Source organism: Bos taurus, chromosome 6, assembly GCF_002263795.3.
Source record: "Bos taurus isolate L1 Dominette 01449 registration number 42190680 breed Hereford chromosome 6, ARS-UCD2.0, whole genome shotgun sequence".
Taxonomy (NCBI): Eukaryota; Metazoa; Chordata; class Mammalia; order Artiodactyla; family Bovidae; genus Bos; species Bos taurus.
The window spans coordinates 95139184-95157948 of NC_037333.1; the positions used below are offsets into that span (position 1 = coordinate 95139184).

An 18765-nucleotide genomic window follows, 5' to 3' on the forward strand; every position below is an offset into this window, starting at 1 on the left:
CACCGACTCGATGGACAAGTGATGGAGCATGTTCTGGGATTTGGTAATGGACAGGGAAGCCTGGTGTGCTGTAGTCCATGGGGTTGCAAGGAGTCGGACACAACTGAGCGACTGAACTGAACTGAAAAGTATCTAAATTCTAGCCAAGATCATGTTATTTTTGGCCACCTTTAGCTAAATAACAAGCAAACTAATTTTGACTCTATTTTGTAAAGTCAAAGGAAAAATATTGCACATTCTAGTAAAGAACTTCTATGCCAAGTTTAAGCCTGGATCCAATGTTAAAACTAATTTATAACTCCCCCAAATGTAGAAGTTTGCTAGAACCTTAACATTACTGTGCTGCCAATTGCTTACTGTTTCATTTACTTACATTACTGGTACTTAAGCTAAAGGAAACTGAATGTGGCTGTTTAAGACATAAGAAACTACGTACTGTATTTTCTATGTAGTTTACTCTTTTGAGAAAGTGATGATTTTTACCTAAGAAATGAAGAAGGTGACCTTCATGGCCACTCAAAATGTTGCAGTGCTAAATAGTACACCCAATAGTGTGTGATGCAGAACTTTAAAAACAATGAGTGTTTTTCAGTATTTAAAACTTTGCTCTGAGCATGTCAGAGCTTTACAGATGAGATATATCGTCCAGGATCCCAAACTTCAAAGGCCTAAAAAATAAATTGCAAACTAGCAAACTTTTGGTTTTTGTTTTACTTCCATTATTTTTGTAACCTTTCCTTTTAAGCACACTTTTTGCTTTTTCCATTTGCAGATAAAGTTAGTAGTACTGAAATAATTCATTTTAAAATAAATTTGAAATGGGTTGAGCTTTCTGTGAGTTGTACCAAATGACATAAAACTGTGAGTTTCAGAGATTTTATATTTTCTCCTATCTTGTCATAATATTTTGACATCTTCTAGTGAGCTTCAAGTTGAAAAATGTACCTGGACTATTATTGATTAATAGAAAAACAATGATCCTGTAAACTGCAGGGAATACTTCTGTCTTTTACTTTTTCAGTCATTTAATTTTCTACTCAAAGGTAAATCTGACTAGCATCTTTTTCTCTTCTATGATGAGCCTAATCTATTTTTTTAAAGTTTGAGAGTGGTAGTCACTCAGTTGTGCTGGATACTCTGTGACCCCCTAGACTGTAGCCTGTCAGGCTCCTCTGTCCATGGGATCGCCCAGGCAAGAATTTTCACTCCAATTTCACTGGAGTGAATTGCCATTTCCTTCTCCAGGAGATCTTCCCAACCCAAGAATTGAACCCTGATCTCCTGAATTGCAGGCAGATCCTTTATTGCCTGAGCCACCAGGGAAGCCTATCTTTTTATTAAGAATGGCATTAAAATGATAAATTATGTCAGTGATTCCTTTGAAAATTATTTTACCATGATGAAGTTGCTTTCAGGTATTGATCAAATTTTATTTGCAATTGGTAGTGCAATAAAAATGACAGTTCTTGGGTGTGTGTGTGACTTAAATGATCTGGGTTATTTTATTAAATACCATGCATTGTATGTTGTTTAGTTGCTAAGTCATGTCTGATTCTTTGCAGCCCCATGGACTGTAGCCCTCCAGGTTCCTCTGTCTTCCACTGCTTCCCAGTTTGTTCAAACTCATGTCCATTGAGTTGATGATACTACCCAACCATCGCATCATCTGTCGCCCCCTTCTCCTGCCCTCAGTCTTTCCCAGTATCAGGGTTTTTCCCATTGGATGTATTGGACCTTATTTTCTAGCAGGCAGAAGTCAAGAATAGATAAAGATAGAATTTGACATTTCTGTTTTATAGAATACTCTAATTTAGGTAACAAAAATGTGAGAGGTACTGCCTAAGCTGACAGGAGGAGAGTGGTGACGTTGCTGCTGCTGCTGCTGCTGCGTCGCTTCAGTCGTGTCCGACTCTGTGCAACCCCATAGACGGCAGCCCACCAAGCTCCCCCGTCCCGGGGATTCTCCAGGCAAGAACACTGGAGTGGGTTGCCATTTCCTTCTCCAATGCATGAAAGTGAAAAGTGAAAGTGAAGTCGCTCAGTCGTGCCTGACTCCTAGCGACCCCATAGACTGCAGCCCACCAGGCCCCTCGGTCCATGGGATTTTCCAGGCAAGAGTATTGGCGTGGGGTGCCGTTGCCTTCTCTGAGTGGTGACATTAGGAGGTCATCAGTTCAGTTCAGTTCAGTCACTCAGTCGTGTCCGACTCTTTGCGACCGCATGAATCACAGCACACCAGGCCTCCCTGTCCATCACCAACTCCCAGAGTTCACTCAGACTCACGTCCATCGAGTCAGTGATGCCATCCAGCCATCTCATCCTCTGGTATCCCCTTCTCCTCCTGCCCCCAATCCCTCCCAGCATCAGAGTCTTTTCCAATGAGTCAACTCTTCGCATGAGGTGGCCAAAGTACTGGAGTTTCAGCTTTAGCATCATTCCTTCCACAGAAATCCCAGGGCTGATCTCCTTCAGAATGGACTGGTTGGATCTCCTTGTAGTCCAAGGGACTCTCAAGAGTCTTCTCCAACACCACAGTTCAAAAGCATCAATTCTTCAGTGCTCAGCCTTCTTCACAGTCCAACTCTCACATCCATACATGATCACAGGAAAAACCATAGCCTTGACTAGACAGATCTTTGTTGGCATAATAATGTCTCTGCTTTTGAATATGCTATCTAAGTTGGACATAACTTTCCTTCCAAGGAGTAAGCGTCTTTTAATTTCATGGCTGTAGTCACCATCTGCAGTGATTTTGGAGCCCCCGAAAATAAAGTCTGACACTGTTTCCACTGTTTCTCCATCTATTTCCCACGAAGTGATCCCTGTAAAAGGAGAAACAGGGAGGGACGCAGATTCCTGTATTAGGAACGAAGTGATAGAGAGTCTCAGAGGCAAAGATCCCTTTTTGGGATTTTTTGAATTTGTCCCACAGATCCTGAGAGCAACTTGAGATCATTCTTCAGGACTGGAGCCTGGGAACCAAATGCTTCAATTTTCTATATATATAAATCACCACCCTTCCATCTCTTCCACATTCTAAAAACTGTTGTTATATTATGAGGAAATTAAAAAAGATCCCTCTCCCTCCCTTGGGAGAGTGAAAGAGAAGGAAACCAAGGGAAGCCATGGAGTGACACAGAAAGAAAAAACAAACCAAACCAAGGCACAAACTAACAAATTGCAGCCTTCTGATACATTTTGGAGTTTTTCCTTCATGTGTTAACCCTCTGTAGACTGTTCTTTTCTTGGACTTACTTGAGCAAGGCTTCTGAATCATGCAGTCCCAAAGAAAACAAAAAAGGAGTGCCTAATGAATAAACACTTTGATTGATTAACATTCACAGCCCTGAGGATTGCAGCCCAGCAACTCAAGCTGTATTTCACATGCAGACGAATGTAAACTTCTCTTTCATTCAGTGGCTGTAATTTCTGGGAAAACACAGATCCTCTCACAGGTTGAGAGAAGCACAGAATCTACAGGTTTTGAGGGCCCCAGCTGCAGTTTTTTAATTTCAATGAAGATACCTGAAAATAATTCAGGGTACCTTAAAAAACTCAAATAATTTCCTAATAGGTTAACTATGTTGTTGTTCAGTCACTCAGTCGTGTTTGATTCTGACAACCCCATGGACTGCTGCACGCCAGGCTTCTCTGTCCTTCACTATCTCCCAGAGTTTGCTCGAACTCATGTCCATTGAGTCAATAATGCCATCCAACCATCTCATCCTCTGTTGCCTTCTTCTCCCCCTGCCCTCAGTCTTTCCCAGCATCAAGGTCTTTTCCAATGAGTTGGCTCTTTACATCAGGTGGATAAAGTGTTGAAGCTTCAGCTTCAGCATCAGTCCTTCCAATGAATCTTCAGGGTTGATTTCCTTTAGGATTGACTGGTTTGATCTCCTTGCTGCCCAAGGGACTCTCAAGAGGCTTCTCCAGCACCACAGTTTGAGCAATTCTTTGGTGCTCAGCTTTCTTTATGGTCCAACTCTCACATCCATAAATGACTACTGAAAAAACTATAGCTTTGCATATATGGACCTTTGTCGACAAAGTGATGTCTCTGCTTTTTAATATGCTGTCTAGGTTTGTCACAGCTTTTCTTCCAAAGAGCAAGCGTCTTTTAATTTCAGGGCTGCAGTCACAATTTTCAGTGATTTTGGAACCCAAGAAAATAAAGCTTGTCACTGTTTCCATTTTTTCCCCATCTATTTTCCATGAAGTGGTGAGACTGGATGATGATCTAACTATGAGCTAATAATCAAAGGAAAAAAAATCTGTTTTTTTGTGACATCAAGAATATTCATTAGAAGGACTGATGCTGAAGCTGAAGCGCCAACACTTTGGCCACCTGATGTGAAGAGCCAACTCATCAGAAAAGACCCTGATGCTGGGAAAGATTGAAGGTAGGAGGAGAAGGAGGCGACAGAAGACGAGATGGTTGGATGGCATCACTAGCTCAATGGACATGCGTTTGAGTGAACTCTGGGAGATGGTAAAGGACAGGGAAGCCTGGCACACTGCGGTCTCAGATCAGATCAGATCAGATCAGTCACTCAGTCATGTCCGACTCTTTGCGACCCCATGAATCGCAGCATGCCAGGCCTCCCTGTCCATCACCAACTCCCGGAGTTCACTGAGACCCACGTCCATTGAGTCAGTGATGCCATGCAGCCATCTCATCCTCTGTCGTCCCCTTCTCCTCTTGCCCCCAATCCCTCCCAGCATCAGAGTCTTTTCCAATGAGTCAACTCTTCGCATGAGGTGGCCAAAGTACTGGAGTTTCAGCTTTAGCATCATTCCTTCCAAAGAACACCCAGGACTGATCTCCTTCAGAATGGACTGGTTGGATCTCCTTGCAGTCTAGGGGGTTGCAAAGAGTCAGACACTACTGAGTGACTGAATGACGACAACAAAAATTGCAGACCCAAATGTCATCGACTTAAATATTTTAAAAGATGGCACAAAGTATAAATTAGTGCCCTTTTGAGCCAATATCTTTCTAGACTCTTTCTGCAAAAAGGATAACAAGTGTAAGTCGTGGAATACCACCAAGATATTCATTGTTCTTTCTTTTTTTTTTTTTTCTAATTTTATTTTATTTTTAAACTTAACATAATTGTATTAGTTTTGGCAAATATCAAAATGAATCCGCCACAGGTATACATGTGTTCCCCATCCTGAACACTCCTCCCTCCTCCCTCCCCATACCATCCCTCTGGGTCGTCCCAGTGCACTAGCCCCAAGCATCCAGTATCGTGCATCGAACCTGGACTGGCAACTCGTTTCTTACATGATATTTTACATGTTTCAATGCCATTCTCCCAAATCTTCCCACCCTCTCCCTCTCCCACAGAGTCCATAAGACTGTTCTATACATCAGTGTCTCTTTTGCTGTCTCGTACACTGGGTTATTGTTACCATCTTTCTAAATTCCATATATATGCATTAGTATACTGTATTTATGTTTTTCCTTCCGGCTTACTTCACTCTGTATAATAGGCTCCAGTTTCATCCACCTCATTAGAACTGATTCAAATGTATTCTTTTTAATGTCTGAGTAATACTCCATTGTGTATATGTACCACAGCTTTCTTATCCATTCATCTGCTGATGGACATCTAGGTTGCTTCCATGTCCTGGCTATTATAAACAGTGCTGCGATGAACATTGGGGTACATGTGTCTCTTTCCCTTCTGGTTTCCTCAGTGTATATGCCCAGCAGTGGGATTGCTGGATCATAAGGCAATTCTTTTTCCAGTTTTTTAAGGAATCTCCACACTGTTCTCCATAGTGGCTGTACTAGTTTGCATTCCCACCAACAGTGTAAGAGGGTTCCCTTTTCTCCACACCTTCTCCAGCATTTATTATTTGTACACTTTTGGATGGCAGCCATTCTGACTGGTGTGAAATGGTACCTCATAGTGGTTTTGATTTGCATTTCTCTGATAATGAGTGATGTTGAGCATCTTTTCATGTGTTTGTTAGCCATCTGTATGTCTTCTTTGGAGAAATGTCTATTTAGTTCTTTGGCCCATTTTTTGATTGGGTCGTTTATTTTTCTGGAGTTGAGCTGTAGGAGTTGCTTATATATTTTTGAGATTAGTTGTTTGTCGGTTGTTTCATTTGCTATTATTTTCTCCCATTCTGAAGGCTGTCTTTTCACCTTGCTAATAGTTTCCTTTGATGTGCAGAAGCTTTTAAGGTTAATTAGGTCCCATTTGTTTATTTTTGCTTTTATTTCCAATATTCTGGGAGGTGGGTCATAGAGGATCCTGCTGTGATGTATGTCGGAGAGTGTTTTGCCTATGTTCTCCTCTAGGAGAACACATTAAAAAGATCATACACCATGACCAAGTGGGCTTTATCCCAGGGATGCAAGGATTCTTCAATATCCACAAATCAATCAATGTAATACACCACATTGACAAATTGAAAAATAAAAACCATATAATTATCTCAATAGATGCAGAGAAAGCCTTTGACAAAATTCAACATCCATTTATGATAAAAACTCTCCAGAAAGCAGGAATAGAAGGAACATACCTCAACATAATAAAAGCTATATATGACAAACCCACAGCAAACATTATCCTCAATGGTGAAAAATTGAAAGCATTTCCTCTAAAGTCAGGAACAAGACAAGGGTGCCCACTTTCACCATTACTATTCAACATAGTTTTGGAAGTTTTGGCCACAGCAATCAGAGCAGAAAAAGAAATAAAAGGAATCCAAATTGGAAAAGAAGAAGTAAAACTCTCACTATTTGCAGATGACATGATCCTCTACATAGAAAACCCTAAAGATTCCACCAGAAAATTACTAGAAATAATCAATGACTATAGTAAAGTTGCAGGATATAAAATCAACACACAGAAATCCCTTGCACTCCTATACACTACTAATGAGAAAACAGAAAGAGAAATTAAGGAAACAATTCCATTCACCATTGTTCTGTTCTTTCAAACAAAAGGAACCAAGTAATTGCAGGTTTTAAAAATTGTGAATTGCTTATCAATGTCTGAAGCAAGGAAATATGCAACAATTCCTTTTGAGTATTTTTAAAATAAATATGTGTAAAAATAAAAAATAGGTACAAAATATTTAGAGCTATACTTCAAAATATTTAACCTGAAGGTTCAGTTTGGAGGTATGGTCCTGCTTATGAAGTGTTGACCAGCACTGGAACTCTGGTAAGTGGTTATGGGGACCTTCTTCTTTTTTTAAATTTATTTTTATTTTTGTCTGTGTCAGGTATTTGTGGTGAGTGAGCTTCTCTCTAGTTGAGGTGTGCAGGCTCAATAGTTGAGGAGGCATAGGCTTAGTTGCCCCACGGCATGTGGGATCTTAGTTCCTTGACCAGGGATTGAACCTTTGTAAGGTTCAATTGTAAGGTGGATTCTTATCTGGGAAGTCCCCTCATGGAGGCCTTCTGCTCCTGGGCAATTGTTTTCCTTCTCGTGCCCTTGAGGCTAACTGTGGTAGAGAGGCTTATCCCCCTCACCAGCCCACTCCAAATCACAGAGTCAGCTAAAGACAATATTTCTCATCCCTCAGCCTTGAATTCTGTTTTCACCCCTGAAGCTGACTGCAGGTCATTATTACTACCCCATCAAATGCTCTCTCACCCCAGGCTGCTGCAGTCTTGCATTACCTCAGACCTGTGCACTGCAGGATATCTGTACAATGAGAGCAGCTAGATACATGTATCAGCACAAAAGGAGGAAATATCTGCATGCTAAGGTTTTGTTTAGAAGCTTGAAGGAAGGCAATTCCATGCCTGTCCCTCAGTTACAGAGAAGAGATGGTTCTCCATCTTTTACAAGGAAGATTTTGGGGTCAAAATTCTAGCAGAGGGCTGCGGATAAGCCTGTAGAGCTGTTGTCCCGAAGCTGTATTTGAATAGCAGGTCCACTGATTTTCTCTTAGGTTGTGTTTTCATGTGTGGATTTGAGACACGGATGTGTTGGAGCTAGCTTTCACGAACTAGCAAGACCCCTGGGCACTTCCCTTCCCAGATAGGCCATCAGTTGGTAGCCCGAAATTGGCCAAGGTGGTTGTATTTATGCCTTTATACCATGGATGCTGGCAGATGCTATCAGTCAGGGCCCCTGTCTCTCCTCTAGCCAACCCCAGCCGGATTTGGGGATATTGACGGTTGATTGGAGCAGAGCTGCTAAAGCCATTCTAGGTCGATGCCTTGGTGGCACATATGTCTTAAGCACTTCCTAAAATGTAGACCTTGTTTCTTTCATTTTTCTCCTTTGTTCTGATCTTCATTTTGCTTTTGGTTTCCTCTCCAGACTAATCCGCTTCTCGCTCTCCAGCTTTCACTATTCTGCTTTTCTCATAAAGTCGGCTGCCTCCTGAATCTCTTCCCAGAAAATTCCCCAGTTTTTTGCCTTGTCTCAGTTTGGCAGGCGTCTAAACCTGCACCTTTACACCTGCATCCCTCTTGTTAAATGTGGGAGAATATTTTCCTTTCATGTGCTCTCCAACACAGGAATATGTAGTAGAGACTAAATAATGTAGATTTTAATGCCAAGTGCGATGATGCAAGTGGGGATGAGAGTCAACTTACAGGAAGAAGAAGTTGGTACCACATAGGTGTGGTGTTACATGTGCTTTGTTTGTTTGTTTTTTGTCCTTATATGTAATCCAAATTTTTCACTATGAAATGAGATTGACCAAAAGAAATGTGACCACTGTAGATACCTTAAATAAAAGAAGATAGTGAGAACCAAAGTGAACATTGGTTTGTTAGCTTTAGAAAACTCATTGGCAAATGTGGTTTAGAAAAGGATGTTAATTACAGTAGAATAATATCCAGCCTTTACAAGGAATGAAGTTCTCATACATATTATTAATACAATATGGATGAATCTTAGAGCAAGCCAGGCACAAAAGGACAATATTATAGGAAACATATAAAGAGAGATAGTAGATTAATTTTCATCAGGAGCTGGAGAGAGGGGTAATGGAAAGTTATTGTTTGATGGGTACAGAGTTTCTGTTTGGGATAATGGAAAGTTTTAGAAATAGTGATAATGGTACAGAAAATTGTGAATAATTAATGCCACTAAATTGTGTTCTTAAATATTGTTAAAATAGCATATTTGTGTTATATTTATTTTCCCACAATAGAAAAATAACTTAATTGGGAAAAAAAAAAGAAAGTGGTGTTATTTCTAGATACCACCTGGGTCCTCTTTCATTATTCTTTATCTCAGTGACTGGACCTACATTGCCAAATAAATTTGGATGACTAATAAAAAGCATTCAGCAAAATACCCTATTAAGTGTGATATATATTTGGAAGCTTTCAAAATTACAGGCCAGTAGTTCTCAATCTGTAATCTCTGACCAGCAACATCAGCATCATGTGGAAATTTGTTAGAAATGTAAATTCTCTGTCTGCATCTCAGGTCTACTAAATCATGATCTCTGATGGAGCTCGGGCCCTGTGATTTGTGTTTTTCACAAGCCCTCCAGGTGATGGATGCTTGCTGGCTTTGAGAACTAGGTTTTCAGGCTGTGACCACAGAACTGACTGCCAATGAGGTGGTGTCTTTTTGTCTGAAGTAGAACATGGGATTTGGAGTAACAAGATGTGCAGAAGTCTTGATGATAAAATGCATGAGAATTTACTATTTATGTGACCTCGGGCAAGCTACTAAGTTTTCTCATTTATACAGATGTTTTCTCATCCATTAAGTGGGGATAATATCAGTACTTAATTCAAAAGGTATTTATATGAAAACATAAAATTATGCATTATTATTCATTTAATATTAATAATAACAGTATTAACAATAGCAATACATAGGAGGATGTTGGGTTAGGCTGTTAGGAAAGGACATTATTTAATATATTATCTGTGGGTCTCCAGTTGAAGAAAGGAAGAGAGAAGTTTCTTTTAAATTTTAACGACAGAGAGACTTCCCTGGTGGTCCAGTGGCTAAGACTCCGCATTCCCAATGCCGGTGGCCCAGGTTCAATCCCTGGTCAGGGAGCTAGATCCCACATACCACAACTAAGAGTTTGCATACTGCAGCTAAAGATTGAAGACGTAGCATGTCACAACAAAGACTGAAGATCCTGTGGGCGAAAACTAAGACCCATTGCAGCCAAATAAATAAATAAAAATAAATAAAAAAATAACTATTTAAAATGTTTAATGACTGGAAAAATGACTTATTTATCTGCAAGAAATAAGTGCCCCTGTTTGTTTCTGCTAATGAGAATTATATAATTTTTCATGTGTTCATTTTTAGTTTGGTTGATAGGATACTCAGGGCCAAATTTGATACTCAGTCCCATCAATTACTTAAGACTTTTTGTGTAATATGTACTTCTTTTCATTTTTATATGTGGTTCTATTTTTAAAATTCATCCAATTTTATTTGTTGCTAAGTCATTTCTGACTCTTTGTGACCCCATGAACTGCAGCATGCCAGGCTTCCCTGTCCTTCACTATCTCCCAGAGTTTGTTCAAATGCCCATTGAGTCATTGATGCTATCTAACTATCTTATCCTCTGTTGTCCCCTTCTCCTCCTGCCCTCAATCATTCTCAGCATCTGGATCTTTTCCAGTGAGTCAGTTCTTTGCATCAGGTGGCCAAATTACTGAAGCTCCAGCTTCAGCATCAGTCCTTCCAATGAATATTCAGGGTTGATTTCCCTTAGGATCGACTGGTTTAATCTCCATCCAGTCCAAGGGACTCTCAAGATATGTCCCCAATTATAACTTCCTTTACACTTACTTTTTCTTTTGCCTTAGTAAAAAATGGAAGATAGAAAGAAGGAAAATACCTATCACTTGATTTAGTAAAATTACTTAAGAATGCTAGGAATACCAGGAAAGTCTCCATATTGAAAGAATTCTTCTGTGTTCTTTCTGTGGTCATAAGATTTCTCAGGCTTAGCCTCTCCTCTGCATAATGAATAATGATTTTCCAGTACCATGTAGTGAAAAGAGCCCTAGCCAGTATTTAGGAAAACCAACCATATGCCTCTGTCACATTGGACATGCTATATGTTCACTTCCCTCATCTCTTGAATAGATTATGAAGATCAAATAAGAAAATCTATGTAAAAATGCTTGGTAAATAACAAAACTATGCACAAGTTGAAGCTGATGTATATAAAATTTTTATCACATAGATACCATTTGTTAAATAAGTGAGTAAACAATGAACGAATGGATTCTTCATCTGCCTTTTCTCCTTCTCTCTCTTTCATTTGTCATGCCCAAATGTATTGGCTTCTAGAACATAGTTTAGGACAATGTTTTAATAAATGAAATTCATTTTGTCATTAAGAACATTGTGTTCATTTCATGTAGATATCACCTCAAATGGAAATTGATATTTTTAAGTACCTAAGACAAATGTAATTGTTGTTATACATATTATTACTGAGTCACTTGATGTCATTTAATGGCTCATACTTGTTTTTATTTTCTTCATATTCAGTTGCAGATATGGCAGTCTTCTCAATTTCATGAGAATATTTTGTTGACCTTAACATTTATCGGTTTTGTGAATTAGGAATGATAGCATGACATATTATTAATGAAATCTTGGGATGCATTTCAACAGTCTAGCAAAATGTCATCTTTCACCCAGCAGAAGACTGACTCAAGAGAAATGCTCAAAATTGACAAAATAAGGTAGGGGAGAGAGAATATATTTTAGCAGAGAAGTTAATTACAAATTTATTTATTTGTATTTATAGTCAGTCACTTCATATAGTCAAACAATTTGAAAACAATATGAAATTGAGTTAAAGTTACTTCTATATGAAGTAAGTAGACATTATTAAATAGTGATACTAATGACATTAATAGCTATTTGACATTATTAAGAGGCACTGTATAATGCAGAAAATTACCCTCTGCTGGGAGATATCACAATTAGTCCAGTTTGCAAAGGAAGCCCTGAGACTTGAGAATTTACATAATCTGCTCAAGCCTCACAGTAGTGGGTTGTTCAGCTAAAATATGAACTGAGACTGTCTGCCTTTAAATCCTATATTTATTACCATTTGCTACCCTATGGGTTATTGTACACTATTTTAGCACTATTTTTGATAACAACAGATGGATATATGGGAAAACTAAACCAACCCCCCAAAAAAAGACTCCAAAATAAAGCCAAAAACAAATTAAAAAAAGCAGAACCCCAAAAAATAAAAAATCCCCACAAACCCAAACCTATTAACAAATGTTATTGATACATTTATTAGTCTTCTATGCCATAGTCCTAATATATTTTTGTAAAGCACTGCCATGCCATTTAACAGACATTGGCAGGAAAAGTCCTCTTGTGGCATTAATTCCATGCAACCATAAAAAGAATCCTTGCTAAATGCCAGCAAATGAGGTGGTAATAACTTCAAACTTCTTTACTCAGCAGGGAGATGCTCAGCAGGGGTAAAAAAAAGATCTGCTTTCCATCTCAAATTTTTCAGTGTAAAACAATGATATGAGGTTCAAGTGTTCTTCATGACCCCTTTAAGTTGAGGATGTATTAACATGCGAGTTAAGATGTAGCAGTTTCACAAAAATGATCTATTTTCAAAGTTTAGCATTCAGACTCCACAGCGTGACTGCCAGTGTTTCTTTAGCTGCTCGATGGGAGAGACCTTGCGCTCCTTCCCACACACCTGTGTTTACATTGAGGCCTTGGCAGCACATGACCCCGCAGCCATCCCTCACAGCACTCGGTTTGCCTTCAACCATGGCAAGCCGCACTGTCCCTGCACTCTCACTGGCTAGCACTGTTAGAATGTTGACTTAGGAGTCCTAAGCTTGGAATTTAATATAAATCAGTTTGTTGAATTTCACTCATTTTAGAATGTTACACAGATATTTTCTTAAATCCTAAACTGGAATTGATTATGTCGTGTAAATACTGTGGAACTTTAAAAAGGGAATGGGGGCGTTGTTTTCATGTAACTTTTTTGCTTTATATGGACTTAAGATATTTCTCCCCATTTGCATCTCTTGGAAAATAGGGATCATGGGCTTAAAATGAGTTGGTTATTTAGCAAAATATATAGCAAGAGAGGAGGGGGATAATATTTCTTTGAGGCTTCTTAGGTTTCAGGTACAAGATATTAAGGCAAAAGAAATCTAAAACAATACAACTTTGAAGTGATGGTTTAAGTTTTTAGATGCTGCTTTTCATGAAAAAATTGATGCATAATTAATCTTTTCATCAAAGTATATGACATTGCTTTTAGAGCCTAATGAATGAATAGTACGTAGAATGCATTGACCTCTAGATTTCTCAGGAAATAGCAGGTACTGTGGCTATATTCAACTACATGAGAGTGACTGATGTGATTAATTGATTCTTGAAAACTATGCTTTCCTAAAGTTCATTCCTGAAGAAGATAATCAGTTCCTGCCCACAAGGAACTTAACATTGTTTAGGGGTTAGAGATAAGCAAATAGATGGTTACAAAAAGAATAAATAAGAGAATTGCAGAATCCACAGGAAGCTCCTCTAATCAAAATGCTGTGGGGTCAGGGAAGCCTGAGCAAAGAGGGGCTAGCCAGGTAAGGCTCTGGGTAAAGAATATTCTAGGCAGAAGGTAGAGATGTGTGAATTCCCAAAACCAAAAACAGATTTCTACAAAACAAATTCCATAAAATGGGTCTAAGGCCAGTATCATTAATCCTTTGGAAAGGGATATAAGGTTTAACTTATTTATAATTTCTGATAGGTTTAAATCATCCCATCTTTAAAAAAGAATCTAAGGTGCTATTTCTTTAGGGAGGTGAACTGTTTCTCATGGAATATCTCTTTTATTTATATATTTTCTGCCCTTTTGGAGTAAAATGGAAAGGTCCCCGCTTGTTCAAAAAAATTAGAAATTTTGTTTCAGTCAGTGAACTACTAAAAAGAGGTTGGTTATAAGCTATGTTAGAACCAAAAATTTTTTGCTATTAAAATTTTTATAGTATTAAAAGATTTTATTATAAATCATTTTTTTTTACTACTTAAAATATATTTTGACCATTTAAAGTTATGATTTTAAAATGGAAGTTTAATTAAATGAATAAATTAAAAATATAAATTTAATTAAATTAATGAATATTTTGAAATCAAAGTTGAAATTTAATGAACAAGTTCTGGGGATCTCAGGTACAGTATAGTGATTACATTTTGTGATACTGTATTGCATACTAGCAAGTTGCTGTGAGAGTAGATCTTAAATGTTCTCACTATAATATAGTGGAAATATGTGATATAATGCAGGTGTTAGCTAACACTGTAGTGGTAATCATTTTGCAATACCAAGTATATTAAATCAACATGTTATATACCTTAAACTTACACAATGTTAGTATTCAGTTATATCTCAATATAGCTGGAAAAACATTTAACTTTTCACCACATTGTGGCTGTCTCAAGTTTCTCCAATTTTATATTATCACTATTTTCATTAAGCAAAGGAACATGCTGAGTACTGACAGTAGGAAAAATGTGTTTATTTGAACAATAATGTTTGAGTACCTAATTTATCTGATAATATTATTTTATTATATATACATTTAACTTACTGAATTATAAATCTTTTCCAAAAGCTGAGAAGTGAGGTTACTGACTTAATAAATAATACTCCTTATTTTAAAAATGGAAATAAGAAAGTGATTGTAATTAGAAAAATGTTTTCTATCTAAAAATTTCCTGCTGCTGCTGCTGCTAAGTCGCTTCAGTCGTGTCCAACTCTGTGCGACCCCATAGATGGCAACCTACCAGGCTCCCCTGTTCCTGTGATTCTCCAGGCATGAACACTGGAGTTGGTTGCCATTTCCTTCTCCAATGCATGAAAGTGAAAAGTGAAAGTGAAGTTGCTCAGTCATGTCTGACTCTTAGCGACCCCATGGACTGCAGCTTACCAGGCTCCTCTGTCCATGGGACTCTCCAGGCAAGAGTACTGGAGTGGGGTGCCATTGCCTTCTCCAATAAATTTCCTAGATGGGGCAATAAATTTAAAGTCAGTTTCTGAATACTTAAGGTTAATAAGGTATTAAATAATTCCCTTTTCATCTATAAAAAACAAACAATCTGAGACAAATTCACATTTCTTCTTTGACATGGTAGGGTGGGATGAAGAATATATGTATTCAAATTGAATTTAAAACCATTTTCTGATGGCCAGTTCAAGATGGCAGTTTAGGAAAATCCTGAAGACTTATCCCCTCCCGCAGACATACTAAATCTACATCTATGTTTTGAACAATTCCGTCTAAAAAAGACCTTAAAACTAGCTTAATGGTCCTCTCCAACAAAGGTTAAAAGGGTTACATCAAGGCAGTAGGAGAAGCAGAGATATCTCACAAGAATTCCACCCTTCCACAATCAGGAGGAAGTCTTACAAACACAGAGTTTCTTTCTGAAGAGCCAGGTGTTCATGCTCAATATCAAGCACCCCAACCCTTGGAACCTGCACCATAGGAGGAGCCCCCAAAAGGTATGGCTTTGAAAACAAACAGGACATATTAAAGAGGCCCACTGGGGTATAGGGTACAGATATTTCACCCCTAAAAGACTCACACATAGAGTCACTCACCCTGGGACCCAGCATAAAAACAGCAATTGGAAAAGCACATAGACCATATGTGAAGGAGATTCATTTGCTAATCTTAAAACATCTGTTGGAGGGGCAGGTGCCTATTGGCACCCTCTCTGGGAACAGAAGTGGCAGTGGGTGCCATTTCTGTGTTCTTCGTCTATCCTTCTAGCAACAGTGGGTGTGACCTGGTCCCAGACTCTCCTGCAGTCCCATAAAAGCTGGTGGGTGTGCCCCAGCTTCATGCTTAATCACGGACCTGCTAAAGTCAGCAGGAGCACACTCGCCCCACTCTCCTCTTGTTCAGTTAAAGTATGTGGGGTACACAATTCACACAGAGAAGTCTTGTTGAGCACCTGGCTCTGGTGGCATCAGGTTGTACACTTTTGGTCCCTGCAGAACTGAAAACAATCAGAGAGACAGTTCTTGTCAGGCTTTGCACAGACAGTAGACTTAAACACGTCCCCAGTCATCCTGTGAAAAAGGCCTACCGGAGCTTCAGCCAGAGCAATAGGCTTCAGGTTTTCCACATATCTAAAGGCTACTGACACCATCCTTGGCAGAAAGTGAAGAGGAACTAAAAATCCTCTTGATGAAAGTGAAAGTGGAGAGTGAAAAAGTTGACTTAAAGCTCAACATTCAGAAAATGAGGATCATGGCATCCGGTCCCATCACTTCATGGGAAATAGATGGGGAAACAGTGGAAACAGTGTCAGACTTTTTCTGGGCTCCAAAATCACTGCAGATGGTGATTGCAGCCATGAAATTAAAAGACGCTTACTCCTTGGAAGGAAAGTTATGACCAACCTTGATAGCATATTCAAAAGCAGAGACATTACTTTGCCCACAAAGGTTCGTCTAGTCAAGGCTATGGTTTTTCCTGTGGTCATGTATGGATGTGAGAGTTGGATTGTGAAGAAGGCTGAGCACTGAAGAATTGATGCTTTTGAACTGTGGTGTTGCAGAAGACTCTTGAGAGTCCCTTGGACTGCAAGGAGATCCAACCAGTCCACTCTGAAGGAGATCAGCCCTGGGATTTCTGTGGAAGGAATGATACTAAAGCTGAAACTCCGATACTTTGGCCACCTCATGCAAAGAGTTGACTCATTGGAAAAGACTCTGATGCTGGGAGGGATTGTGGGCAAGAGGAGAAGGGGACGACAGAGGATGAGATGGCTGGATGGCATCACTGACTCGCTGGACGTGAGTCTGAGTGAACTCCGGGAGTTGGTGATGGACAGGGAGGCCTGGCATGCTGCGATTCATGGGGTCACAAAGAGTCGGACATGACTGAGCGACTGATCTGATCTGATCTACTGAGTTGCTCTGAGGTTATGTGGGCTGGAGGAACCATCTTTCCACTCTCCTATGGCCTTGCTGGAGAAGGAAATGGCAAGCCATTCCAGTATTCTTGCCTGGAGAATTCCATGGAGAGAGGAGCCTGGTGGGCTACAGTCCATGGGGTCACAAAGAGTCAGAGACGACTGAGTGACTAACACTTTGGCCTTGCTACAGCTTGCCAGTACTCCCAGAAAGGAGTTGATACACTTGCCTGGACCCCTGATTTTTGTACCTTTCTTCAAGAAGACACATCCAGATCACATGCTCAGGAGGCCAGCAGGGTTTATCTTTGAGGTTCCATAAGACAGCATGTGTGTATCTGCTTTAAAAGCTGCTGCCTGAGGGTCTGGCTTATCAGCCTGAAACGAGGTTCTAACTGAGATCTCTCTGTCTGGAATGCTAACAAGTCTTGGCACACCCTCAATAACTAGGACCTATCAAGAATAAATCAGGCTGCTTAAACAATCACAAAGGTTCAAGAGATAACTAAGAACTAGGGCAAGGTTGAATGATAAGGTTCATTTCTTACACAAGGCCACTTCTTCAAATAGGAGGGAAGGAGTCCTCCCCACCACCCCCAAGTATATAGAAGCAAACATGGAGAGTCAAACAAATGAGGAAACAGAGGAATATGTTCCAAATGAAACAATAAGATAAAATCCCAGGAAAAAAAACCCTTAAATTAAATGCAAATAAATAATTTAGCTTATCCCTGGGATTTCTTTGGAAGAAATGATGCTAAAGCTGAAACTCCAGTACTTTGGCCACCTCATGTAAAGAGTTGACTCATTGGAAAAGACTCTGATGCTGGGAGGGATTGGGGGCAGGAGGAGAAGGGGACTACAGAGGGTGAGATGGCTGGATGGCATCACTGACTCGCTGGACGTGAGTCTGAGTGAACTCCGGGAGTTGGTGATGGACACGAGGCCTGGCATGCTGCGATTCATGGGGTCGCAAAGAGTTGGACACAACTGAGCGACTGAACTGAACTGAAAGAGTTCAAAGTAATGGTCATAAAGATGAGACCTTCAACAAAGAGAAAATACAAGAAAGTAACAAATGGAAGTTGAAGTTGAATTACAGAATATAATAACTGTGCTGAAAAATATGCTAGAGGCATTCATCAGAAGACCAGATGAACTAGCAGAAAGGATCAGGGATCTGGAAGGCTGGCCAGTGGAACTCATCCAAACAGAATAGCAAAAAAATTGTTTAAAAGTGAAGGTATCTTAAGAGACCTATGAGACAACATGAAGCAGAACAACATTTACATTATAGGAATTCCAGAAGAAAGAGAGAAAGGGGGTAGAAAACTTATTTGAAGAAAATAATGGCTGAAAATTTCCCTAACATGGGAAGGAAATACAATCCAGATCCAGAAAGCCCAGAGAGTTCCAAGTAAGAGGAACCCAGAAAGATTTACACCAAGATGCATTATGATTAAAATGTCAGAGTTCAAGAGTGAATCTTAAAAGAGTAAGGAAAAAAAAAAAAAAAAAAACACACACTTGTTATATACAAAAGAATCTCCCAATGACTCTTAGATTTTCAGCAGAAACTTTGTAAGCCAGAAAGGAGTGATGTGACATATTCAATGAGCTGAAAGGAAAAAATTTCAAAGAAGAATAATCTGCCTTGTCAGATTATCATTCAGAATTGAAGGGAGATATTTTCCAGACAAGCAAAAAGTAAAGGTATTCATTACCACTAAACTGGCCTTGCAAGAAATGTTAAGGGGACTTCCTTAGGGTAAAAAATAAGGACACTGATTAGTATCAAGAAAACATATGTTTATGAATATCTCACTGGTAAAGGTAACTATGTAGTAAAGGTAGGGGATTGATT

The 18765-nt window shown here is 39.3% G+C and overlaps 1 protein-coding gene and 1 non-coding gene across 4 annotated transcripts in view; both read left to right on the plus strand.

Moving 5' to 3' along the window:
- CFAP299 (cilia and flagella associated protein 299) overlaps positions 1-18765 on the plus strand; it is a 731227-nt gene that overhangs the window by 112918 nt on the left and 599544 nt on the right. The gene's annotated exons all lie outside the window — the stretch shown is intronic.
- TRNAG-CCC (transfer RNA glycine (anticodon CCC)) lies at positions 9935-10007 on the plus strand. Its single transcript has one exon. It is a non-coding gene; the product is annotated as a tRNA-Gly (tRNA).